This window comes from Brachyhypopomus gauderio, unplaced genomic scaffold, assembly GCF_052324685.1.
Source record: "Brachyhypopomus gauderio isolate BG-103 unplaced genomic scaffold, BGAUD_0.2 sc177, whole genome shotgun sequence".
Classification (NCBI taxonomy): Eukaryota; Metazoa; Chordata; class Actinopteri; order Gymnotiformes; family Hypopomidae; genus Brachyhypopomus; species Brachyhypopomus gauderio.
The window spans coordinates 104,490-117,082 of record NW_027506998.1 but is presented as its reverse complement, the minus strand read 5'-3'; the positions used below and the strand labels follow the sequence as shown (position 1 = coordinate 117,082).

At 42.3% G+C, this 12,593-nt stretch overlaps 1 long non-coding RNA gene across 1 annotated transcript; it reads right to left on the bottom strand.

Moving 5' to 3' along the window:
* Window positions 1-11,466: 11,466 nt before the first annotated feature.
* On the bottom strand, window positions 11,467-12,242 carry LOC143501902 (uncharacterized). The gene is made up of 3 exons (XR_013126991.1): window positions 11,929-12,242; window positions 11,616-11,747; window positions 11,467-11,497 (listed from the first exon to the last, which is right to left on the bottom strand). It is a non-coding gene; the product is annotated as an uncharacterized LOC143501902 (long non-coding RNA).
* Window positions 12,243-12,593: the final 351 nt, after the last annotated feature.

Genomic DNA, 12,593 nt, shown 5'->3' with positions numbered 1-12,593 from the left:
CCTCACTCATGAGCCGCGAGGGGCGTCCACTCCCAGTTCATTTCCTGGAAGCCAGATCACTTTGATTGAACCTTTGTCCTGCCACCCGACCCAGTTTATGTTATTTTGTCTTATGACATAGGAGGGGATCCAATTCATGGGAGGAATTTGAAGAACAGCTACAGGATCAGGTAAACTAGGTTACTGGGGCCTGAGGGGCGGCAACCCTGCAAAGCTGAGACATGCGCAACAGTGCTGGTAGATAATGGGAGATTCAGCCACTCCACAAATCTAATTATCTTCACACCCTGGTCACATGGGTAAGGAGTAGGTAAATATGATAAGGAAACCAGTACAACAAGGCATCGGGTAACAACTATCTGAGGGTGAGCTAATTTAAATCTTGTAATAACTAGTGCATTAAAATAACTTCATTTGATTAGTATTTTTCTTCACAAAGAAAGACTTATTTTAAATTTAATTTATTAAAGTTTGATTTGATATATTAAACTAAAACAGATATTGGCATAGGCTGTGGACTTAGCAAATTACTGATTAAAACTTATTACTCTTTTTAGAAGTTTCTGAAATACATTCCTGAATGATAGTTCAGTAAAGGGGGAGATACACCTGTTAGAAAACACCATGCACACAGCATGAAGCAGAGGTTGTACGTATAGAGTGACACGATAACAAAAGGGGGTAAGCTGAGAGACAGAGGCAAATAGGAGCACATTAGATGGTTTGCAAGGCAGACCACAGGGCCTAGAGCTATGTAAAGTACAGGAAAATTGACCCCAGAGAAAAAATTTAAGAAATAGAGTACTTAAATAAAATTTTTATTATTAAAATAAAATAGCATTGCTGAGTAAATATGGTAAGAAATAAGGAAGTCTGGAAAGGACAAAATGGGAAACAAATTTTATAGAATCAATTGAACAAATCAGTGTTAACTGAGGCACACGGGGTAGCACGTGGGTAGAAATAAATGAAGAAAAATTTTGGTTACTGATGGCACCTATACTGACGTAATAGCAGACTGGACAGAGGAATGTGATATTTGAAATATGCATAACAGCTGTCATGCTTTAAGGAAAGGTCTAAGCAGGCTCCCTGGACCAAAGGAGCTAAGATAGGATATGATAATTCTTCATTAATCACTCAGTGGGGAAATTTGCATTGTTACAGCAGCAGAGAATTGTGTAAGGAAATACACATATGTGAGGTTCTGTACAAAATGCAATGAAAATAGGAGATGAAGTTCAGATTGGCTACATGGGTATGGTAATACCAATATGAGGACTAAGGAATTTGTTAGTGGCTGAGGATAAATTCTCAGGTTGGGTAGAAGCATTTCCACCAGGGCAGATGACTCGAGGTCAGTCTGCAGAATGTTGATAAAAATTACTGGATACTGCACCATTGTTTACTAAATTAAGTATGCTCAGATAATGGGATGCACCTTACTAGCTAGGAGCTAAAATTTGTGGAACAAAATTTGGGTTTGAGACACAAATGTGGGTTGGTTTATCATTCTCAATCTCAGGCTAAAATGGAGATTATAAATGGTAAGTATAATGGTAAAGGTAAAGGTAAAGGTATGTGCACAAATGTATTTATATGGTTGGCCAGAAGATCTTCAGTGAATTTTGTTGCAGGATTCACTTCGTTTGAGCTCATGACAGTGAGAAGTTTTCGGGGGTCCCCCAATGCGCTTGCGAAACCTGACAGGTACACTCGGGGTCGTACAAGGAAGGTTACAGTGAACTAAAAAAAGTAATTTGTGAAGCTTATTCTGTCCAGGTACAAGGAGAGGAGTCAGAACCAACGGACCTGTCACCAAATGGGTCCTGCTTAAGGTAATCAAAAGAAAGTGGTCAGAGCCCAGGTGGACCAGTCCATTCAAGGTCACTAAAGAGAACATCACACTCTGTCCGATTGAAGGGCAAAGGAGAAACGTGGTACCACCTCAGCCGGTGCTGAGCATCAGAACCAGCGCGCAGAGATACGGAGCTCTCAAACGACAGGTCAAAATAACACCTGAGAGCGGAGGTACATCCAGGTAGTCTACCTGACCTCCTACGCGGGATAAGAAGATAATCTTGCCTCCAACAGGGCAGAAGAATAGATGATGCTGCAGTAAAAGTTTTGTGATGTATTTGGATGTTCAGTAATATTGTCTAATGTTGTTTTACAGGCCTTGTGTAACATTGTTTTTTGTCTATATGTTTTTGTATTATCATTGAAAGTAGTAGCATTGATTGTTAGTATTTAACAACATGTTAAAGGACCTTACAGGGGACTGCCCCCTGTGCATATGGATCCATGGTGGGTCAAGGCCAATATTGTTGTAATAGTAGCTGCATAACTGAGATCCCTTGGAGAGTTTCACATAAAGCTTTAGGAGTTGATAATCATACTACCGGCCGGCTGGGACGGCCATTTAGCAATAATAAAGTTCAAAGGTAAGCATTATTTTTCAGAGAGACGCACATCCTACCAAGAACCTAGTTATTCTATCAATAGAATTGGGATGTTTTCATCTGGAGTACTGGCACATCTCTAGTGTAGGTCGTGTACTGTATATCTAGTAATAGGAGTGGGCCAATTGTGTTAAGACCCTTTAGGCCTAATTAGGATAAACATAGTATGGTTTAGACCTGCCCCAACACTGGGACCATCACTGGACAATACGTCAGAAATTAAGATATAAGGCATTCGTGGATCAGAATATACTAAATGGACACGACAGCAGATAATTGAATTAACTGTCTTATTATGTCTGTGTTAACTTCTGTGGGTATGTTTTTGACTTATGATTACAGGTAAATGTTGTATTCCAATGTAGAAGAAGCTTAGTGGGAAGCTTAATCAGCAGTAAGATTGAGAAGCAGGAACCACAAAGATGTTTGGGTATGATGTCATAGTTGGAGTCAGAAGATGAAAAGGTAGTTTTGGATTAACTTAAAGTTTGATCTATTTAGAGATCAAAAAGGGGGAATTGTTGTGATTTTCATCTTAATCCCTTCATAGTTTGTTTACATTACAGTATAGAATCAACAGCTTATCATAATTTATATATTTTGACAAGTCAAAGTATTAATCAAATCTCTAATATTAATCACTATATGTTTTGCTTACATTATATTATTGATCAAGTTGTTTGTTAGTAAGAATGACGGTGTAAGCGCTTGTGTGACACTTCCAATACTCCATGCGTTTGCAGTAGGCTAAAATGGGATATGTGTAAGAGGAGGCTCACTGTGACCTTATGTGGTAAGGCCAGGTAGTAAGACCTCGCTTCCAGAATAGAGACAGCTGTAGGTTGAACTATGGAATGTGCAGTTCCTATGTTTAGGAAGGAAAGCATATATAATGGTGAAGAGAGCAGACAGCTTCAGAGCTGCACATGGGGTGACATGATTAGGTAATGTGAGCTCTCCAGAGATCTCTGTATTAAATTAATTAATAGGCCTATGTGTATTTTTTAATAAAAGGCTAAAGACAAGACTGGTAATGTTTTCTTTTGCAATCAACGAACACGCTGCGCTAAGGTAAGAAGGTTAAGCGCAACACAACCCATCAGCTCTGTCACGCCTTCAGCTTGTTCAAAATGCAGCAGCTAGGCTCCTGACTGGAACTAAGAAAAGGGAGCATATTTCTCCAGTGTTGGCCTCCCTACATTGGCTGCCTGTTAAGTTTGTGGTGGAATTGATGGCACAGAATGCAAGGTCTTATAATATATTAAGCAGTATTTATTTGATAGCAAGAGAGTTACAAAATATAAAAGTATAAAAGTATGATGTGAAGCGTACGCTTCATGCAGTAACTCTGAACTGTCTCTCTCAGTCCAGATTCTTATAGTCAAAGTGTGTGTGTAGAAAAAACTAAGGATGCCTGCTTCCCAGGAGCAGTTATCAGTTTCCCTAGGATTCAACCTTGGGTGCTTAGAAACAGATAAGCAATATTATCACTAACTCTGCTGCTGCACAGAAAACTTCAGTCTTACAGAAAAACATCTTCAATATGGTTACAGTTAACTACTAAGCAGTACTTTTCACACAGAAGCATGGTTGGACTAGTATAACACGACTAAATCAGCCACAGTTTCATTTCAAATTCAATTCAAATACCAATTAAAACAGTAGTATTTTGAACCCGTGACTGTTCTTCTATAAAAACATTCACATACACACAGTAGCGCCATTCACTCTAGTTCTCTTGCCAAGTGCATGTGTGCCATGTCTTGCTATTTGTTATCCATCTTAAAATCAATTTATTTACTTAGAAAACCAAGGGCTGATGCAGGAATACCCTCAACTTGGTGATGTCGCCTTAAAGATTCTCCTACCTTTTGCTTTGACATATTTGTAGAAATATTGCCATATTTGAGGCAAGGTTCTCAAAAATGACCATTCAAAAGTAAATACTGCAATCGTGCACAAATGATTTGATGATTTGAGGCTGTGTTTATGTTGCACCCTCAAATGAAACATGTATGTCTTCTCGTTTTGAGCAACTTTATTCTGTTAAACCCACGGCTCGGTAATACAGCGCATTCAGTTTTCAACCAACTTATCGCTTGCTTTCTTTCTACGCATCCCCCCCACGAGCATCGCTTCCCATCAACCTGTTCGTCATTCTTAAAGAGATATTTCAATATTCTCACGTAACTTATTTTTTTCTTAAACAATGCATTACTGATTATGAAATAAATGTATAATCAACATAAAACAATGTGGTTGGCATTTTTTATTCTTGGAGGTCTTAAGTCATTAAATTTGTAGGTCAACAATGTGCAGATACTCTGCAAGACGCGGCCCATCGACATTGACATTGCCTGCAGGACATAAGAATTTGGCTGTCCAATAAAAAATGGAATGATGGAATAGAGAATAGAGGGGCCTTTTGGACCCGAGCCCTGGAAATCGTGAACCGGATGAGTGGCAAGATGCTGCATATTAATAACAACATGCAGTATTTTGGACAGATCTTCAATGACCTCAAGAACAGGGTAGATAATTAAAGCAATAAATAATAAAGTGTTTTTGTTACATTTATTCTTAGTAAAAAATAAACAACAACAAAAAACAGTACCACATCTTAGTCAAGGGATCCATTTGAGAGACCAAGCTCCCAATCAGTGTGGCCAAGGGACTCTGTAAACATTGTTCTGCAGCAACGAATAGAGCTGGAACCACTGCTGTATGTCTCATTATCCCATGAGCAAAGCACACGTGGATCATCATCACTTTTATTTATATAATGCCTGCCCCTAATTATGCTCTAGGTATTCCCAGGTCTTAACATTATTTAATGCCCGTGTACTGCTGCAAAGTTTAGAATATACACTTATACCTCTTGAACTCTGGGCAACTTAAGTAATTAAATCAGTTTTTAATGAATGATAATAAGGAAAGAAGGTAATGTTAATGTCTACCTTCTGCACCTCCAGTCCTGCGTTCCTTGTGCACAGCAAACAAGCTGTACTGCCTCTGCTTGCTTCAGGGATGTTGTGAGGGAAGCGGCCGGCATGCACCCTTCTGGCCACTAGAGGGCCTCATCCCCTGAATACTAGTGGTCTCCATGGATCCATGGATGAAGACACATCCAAAGCAAATGCTTTAGCAGAGCCCTTCAAACAGTCCATATCATTACCAGGTATAGTGTGGCCTAAAATGTACATGCAATTACAATTATTCATTTATTATCAAAAACATTTTGTTTATTTGTCATTTGCACAGCAGGTACAGGACATTAGTGCACTGAAAGACTTGTGGCGAGGCACAGGGAAAACTCTCCACATAAAGATTGCACAAACACACACACAGAATAAATTAAGTGCTCATTTTGGAAATATTATAAACAACATATAAATATACACAACAAGACTAAGACAGACAGTTAGGGAGGGACTATGTACAAAAGCTCTCCACTGTAGTCAATGTGAGTGTGATGAGAGAGAAGAAATTGTAAGTACAGCTAGGGTGACCAAACGTCCGTATTTCCCGGGACATGTCCGTATTTCCCGGGACATGTCCGTATTTCACGACCGAGGCCCAGAGCACCCCCGACGCGGGCTGGGGAGCAGCCCCAAGGGCCTCCTGGTCACCCTGGGCAGGAGGGAGGATCTCCTTCCTCAGCAGGAGCTTCTCAGACCGGAGCCCCATGGTCCCCAAACATCCGGGGGCCCCAGCCCTCTAGGGAGGGGCTCTTCATGACCGGGCTCCGGTCACCCCACACAAGGGGACTCGTGCCAAGGTGGAGACCCCCACAAGGTCCAGGAACCCTGCCAAGGAGAAGCACCTGCACAGAGAACAGCACATACACACACACACACACACACACACAAACACAAAACACAAACGCGCCCTACCCTATTCAGGGCCTCCCTCGGGAGCAACGCCCTCTGTGCCACACCCCGTGGCACGGGACCATAGCCGGTCCCCCCCCAAACACACATTTAACACTGGAGCTCCTGAGATTTCAAGGTTCTGAGGACATCACCCCTCCTTCTCCTGCCCAATTAGCAGGACCATACATATGTTAATTTCAGAGCAAGACAGGAGCAGAAAGACAGGCAGGAGCTCTGTGGCAGGAGCTCTGTGGTGCACCAGGTCTAGTCTGTGTGCAGTCTGTGTGCACCAGGTCTAGTTTGTAGTCTAAAATAAATAAATAAGCCCTGTTTCGGCGTTATGTGTGAAGCGCTACATATTGACATAAGTATTATTTAGAGCGGTGAACCATTATCATTAGCGTGGTATTGGCGTTATGTATGAAGCAAGCGTCTCAGATTTTCTTGTGTATGCACTTCAATAGTGCCACACATTTACATGGCTGAACCAACCATTATCACGGGTCCATAATGTTCCCGTGAAACACATTATCATTAGCGTGGTATTGGTGTTATGTATGAAGCAAGCGTCCCAGATTTTCTTGTGTATGCACTTCAATAGCGCCACACATTTACATGGCTGAACCAACCATTATCACGGGTCCATATTGTTCCCGTGAAACACATTATCATTAGCGTGGTATTGGCGTTATGTATGAAGCAAACGTCCCAGATTTTCTTGTGTATGCACTTCAATAGCGCCACACATTTACATGGCTGAACCAACCATTATCACGGGTTCATATTGTTCCCGTGAAACACATTATCATTAGCGTGGTATTGGCGTTATGTATGAAGCAAGCGTCCCAGATTTTCTTGTGTATGCACTTCAATAGCAGCAACAAAGTAATAAAGGTATAGTAAAGTAATATTTATTTTTACATTTACTTATTTTTACTCATACAGCATAGTAACATAATATTTTTTTGCAGTGTTTATGCTTGTGTTTGACTGATATTTCGTTTGTGTAAATAAGATATTTCGTTTGTGTAAATAACTTAGCGTCATTTATTTATTTTTACTCATACAGCATAGTAATATAATATTTTTTGCAGTGTTTATGCTTGTGTTTGACTGATATTTCGTTCGTGCAAATAAGATATTTCGTTTGTGTAAATAACTTAGCGTCATTTATTTATTTTTACTCATACAGCATAGTAATATAATATTTTTTGTGTTTTCTTGTGTTTGACTGATATTTCGTTCGTGTAAATAAGATATTTCGTTTGTGTAAATAACTTAGCGTCATTTATTTATTTTTACTCATACAGCATAGTAATATAATATTTTTTGCAGTGTTTATGCTTGTGTTTGACTGATATTCACGGATTGCCGGGAACCATTATCACGGGTCCAATCACCTTTTATTGTTCCCGTGTATGCAGGGGATTAGCCCGGTTTCGGTTTCGGCGTTATGTGTGAAGCGCCACCTATTATAATAAAGTATAATTATTATGTGCTGTTGTGGGTGTGTTCTTCAGAGTCATGATAAAAGCTTATACCCAAAGGCAGGCGACTTACATTTTCACTACTATCCTGTGTGGAGACGACGCAAAACACCATGGCAAGACAGAGGACGTTCACCGGTCAAGAAGTTGCGGCGTTGCTGACCAACGAGGACTGCTGTGAGTCCGATGCGGGAGAAGGACCCTCCTGTTTTTTGACCAGCGATTCATCCGATGAAGAAAGAAGCAGTACATCGGATGAGGTACGACAGAGCCCTCCAAGGAAGAGACGGACACAGGCTGACACCACACCTGCACCAACCGTACGGGCAAAAGATGGAACTGTTTGGGAGAAGGTTGGCATCGCACGCTCTCGTGTCAGCAGCTGTTCGCCTAATTCAACATTCGTTGAGCCGTCCGGGCCTACAGAGCATGCAAAGGTATAGTAACTTCATATTTCTTTCCAGTGTTTCTGCTTGTGTTTGAATGATATTTAGTACGTGTAATTTACCTAGCGTCATTTGTTTACTTTTACTAATACAGCGTAGGATCACAAGCAGACTGCAGAGTTTTCTGTGTTTGCTCGACATGGAGATGCTGCGAATCATCACAGACTGCACTGTCCATGAAGCCCGCAGAACAGACAGCAGCTGGAGTTTGTCGGTCAGCGAGTTTATGGCATTCGTAGCAATCCTATTTCTACGAGCAGTCCTCTGTCCAGTTGGAGCGATGTCGGACTGTTGGTCGGCAATGTTCGCTGTGCCTTCGATCTAAGAAGACTACGTGTCAGGTGCAGACAAACTGCAACCGGAACCACAGCATAACCCCGTGCGCTGCATGCGGCAAGTACACCTGTCGCAAGTGTAGGGCAGAGTGTCCCTGGCTGTGTGGCAACTGTGTACCTAAAACTACATGAAGGTACGTCGATAAGTATATTTATATATATATGAATGAATGAATGTTTCAATTTATATAGCGCCTTATCTAAATACCCAAGGCGCTTTACAATTGTTAACACAGCTACGTTACCAGAGGCGGTCTTTGCATAGAGGCGTTGCTAGGCAATTGCCTTGGGCCCCTCCCACTGTAGGGCCCCCTTGTCTAGCTAAAGCCAGGTTCACACTACACGACTTTTCAGTCATCAGGTTTTTGTGCCGTTCGCACTACACGACTGGTTGTGCTGTAATCGCAAGTCTTTCAGTTGTTGTGGCTTTCACACTACATGACTGATCGGTGACGTGGGCTCACAAATTAAACGACTGGGGAATCGCCGACTCATCTGGCTGCCGTCCAAAAACACGAGAACACGAAAATGAAACACTCGCGAGAACCAGCAACACCACGAAGAAAATAAAAACAACGTACATGTACTCCACATTTTCGTTATTATTATTTTTTTTACCGTTTAACCACTCCATAGTCCCAAATTGCCAGAATTATTTCATCTCTCCGTTGCAGTGAACATAGATATAGTCAATCGCACTATTTCTCCAGTGCTGTCACAATAACTTAAACACAGTCTTGTAGTAAAGTTGTATGAAGCTAGACGCTGCTGTTGACTCACAGTCGCCGACTGGGCTAGATATGAAACATGCTAGATATTAAACATGCTAGATATCTGCCGGTCGTCTGCGATGAGTTGGCGGCCACTCGGCGACGGCTCGGCGAGCGTCTTTCAGCAGTTCACACTACACGACTGAGCGAGCGCCGAATGATCCCCGATTTGCGTCCGACCACAGTTTCTGTCGGCGATCTACAAAAACAGTCGGCGACTGAAAAACCAGCCTAAAATCTTGTAGTGTGAACCTGAACTTATTTCTCGCATATTAATGTTGATGGGCCCCCTAGCTAAATTCGCCTTGAGCCTCCAAATTGCTAAGTCCGCCACTGTACGTTACAGACAACCAATCACACACACATATATATACACACACACTATTATTTGAACATAACCAAAAATCTCTTCTCTTTCTGTTCCACAGTCGCACATCATGAAACCCGGTGTCACGGTCTGCCCCGCATCTCCTGCCATTTCATGTCTGTTTCCGTGTTAGTCCTCTGTTTATTTCTCGTCGTGGTTGCTGGTTATTTTTCTCATGGTTGCTGGAATTGGATTCCCGTTCTGTTATGACCCATGCCTGTGATATTTTCACAGAATCAATCTATACATGAATGAATTCGTTCTAAATATAACATGTACTTCTGTGCATGCATACACAGTGCGCGCAGGAACACGCCGGTGGCCCGTTGACCTTGGCAGCGATGAACGATGAACCTGCCGCAAATGTAAGAAAGAGGGTCCCTGGCTGGTACACATGAATAAATTCGTTCAAAATATAACATGTACTTTGTTCTTTGCAGTGCGCCGTTGACAGACATCATGAAGGTGCGTGCATACACAGTGCGCGCAGGAACACGCCGGTGGCCCGTTGCATGCGGCGAGTACACCCTGGCTGTGTAGCAACTGTTGGCTACAACTACATGAAGGTACGTTGATAAGTAGGCCTACATACGTAACACCACATATGTTACGTGTTTTTGTCTTCTGAAAGATTTTATTCAAAATGTAAGGTGTACCTTGAATTGTTCTCCACAGCATCAACGCGTGTGTTGCATGCGGCAAGTGCATCTGGCGAGTACACCCTCAACTTCAAGACACCCTCAACTTTCTTGACATTCCACTTCAAGAAACCCGGAATAGACATCCATGTTTGATCAAAATAAAGTTGTTTTACAGCACATGAATTTGTTCTTCCTGTCTTTTCCTCTCCTTTTCCAGTCTGCTGTTTAGATCACAACATTTATCAGCCATATATATAATTGCGCCATATAATTTCTTAGCTTTTCAAACGCGGAAACAGAAAGTGTAACAAATATTATATAGTGTAGTAAATATACAAAGAGCTTCAAACAATATACAAAGAGGTTCAAACAATTTTATTTATTTTTATTGTTTGACGGGACTCATTTGAGAAACTGTCGTCTCTACGTGCGCTTGAATTGTACCTTTTGAAACACGAGTCTACAAAATTTCCGCTGTTTGTTGTAGGATCGGTAACATATACAGTCTGCTTGTTTGTAACCAAGTTTTTCGTGAAGTATCACGTTTGGTGCTTTGTATGAGCTTGGAGGTGAGCCGCTTGTGCTTTGGCAGGCGTATGAGCTGGGGGTGAGACGCTTCCACCGCATTACCAAGACAATGGGCGTTAATCTCTTCACAGCAGGGGAGTGGGCTACATGGACCTTACTAAGCCTTGCGAAAATTTTCGCGGCCGTCGGGTTCCTAGTGTTAAGGGGAGGAGCATGCGTGGAATTACACACAAACAGTTGACAACACGCTAGGACACAACACACACGCAAAGACTAGACAAACAAAACGGTGTATAAACAACGAACGGAACGGGACCCGCACGTGCGCGCTCGGTAAGACAGTGACGCGCCGCTCGGGTTCGCAGTCGCCCCCCCACATTAAACACAAGACGACAGGGGAGCGAGCGAGCTGTGCAGGGTGTTGCTGGTGGAGACATTGTGTGTTGGTGTTACGGTTGTTTCCTAGTGTGGCATTTGAACTCACCTTTTTACACCTTGTCACAGAGCACATAGACCTCAGTCTTTCCTGTACAGGGACCTTGAACAACATTTAGCCTGCTGATCTTCAGTTCTGCAGTCGTTGTAGCTTCTACACACATGCACCCACACACAAACACACACACACACATACACAACATCTTAGTATTTTAAAGCTGATATCTGAGATCTGAAGTATGTTTGTGTAGTAACATGGTGAAACGCCATACTCTTGTCTTATGTAGGGTTGGACACGAGGGGACTGAGCTAGACTCTGTCCCCATCCTCACGCTCCAGCTCACACTGAAAACACAGCCACACCACGTTCATGTCCATGTCTTCAATGCTCTTTGAGTGACCAGCTGCAGAGAGAGAGAGAGAGAGAGAGAGAGAGAGAATACAAACACAAAAATGTATCAGAAAACTAAATCTTATGGCAGATTTGCTAGTACACTTGCACAGTCAGCATATATGGTTACACTAGTTACACTTTACTATAGTTACATTACAAAGCATTACAAAGAATGAGGCTGCAATTCTCACATCCTCCTGCGGTCTCGAGGGCACAGCATCCAGGTCGGGATCATCCTGCAACTTCAAGCACTGAGATGGTTGAGACGGACCTGCCTGTCTGATTCTCTTACCTGCTTCTTCCTGCCACATTCCAACTGCCTTCCAGTTAGCCCAAAACCTACGTCCACCTTTCCTGTATACTTGTTTGTCCCCTTCAGCCAGTCTCTCCCTTAGCATTCTTAATTGCTCCATGTAAATGACCCCTTGGCTGGAAAACCAAAATCTGAAAAGCACTGTTATCTGCCTGTCATTGCTCTGCAGATCCATCAGCTGTTTCTGTGTACAACTGATACATCACACACACACACACACACACACACACACACACACACACACACACACACACACACACACACACACACACACACACACACACAAACACCCCAAACTACTTTAATGTTTGTGTGTGTGTGTGTGTGTGTGTGTGTGTGTGTGTGTGTTGTGTGTGTTTGTGTGTGTGTGTGTGTGTGTGTGTGTGTGTGTGTGTGTGTGTGTGTGATAGAAAAAACTGACGCATCAGTTGTACACAGAAACAGCTGATGGGTCAGCAGAGGAATGACAGATAACATAGTGCTTTCCGTCTCTGCACATTGCTCTGATGCAGGTTACAATAAACACACATACAAAAGTACATG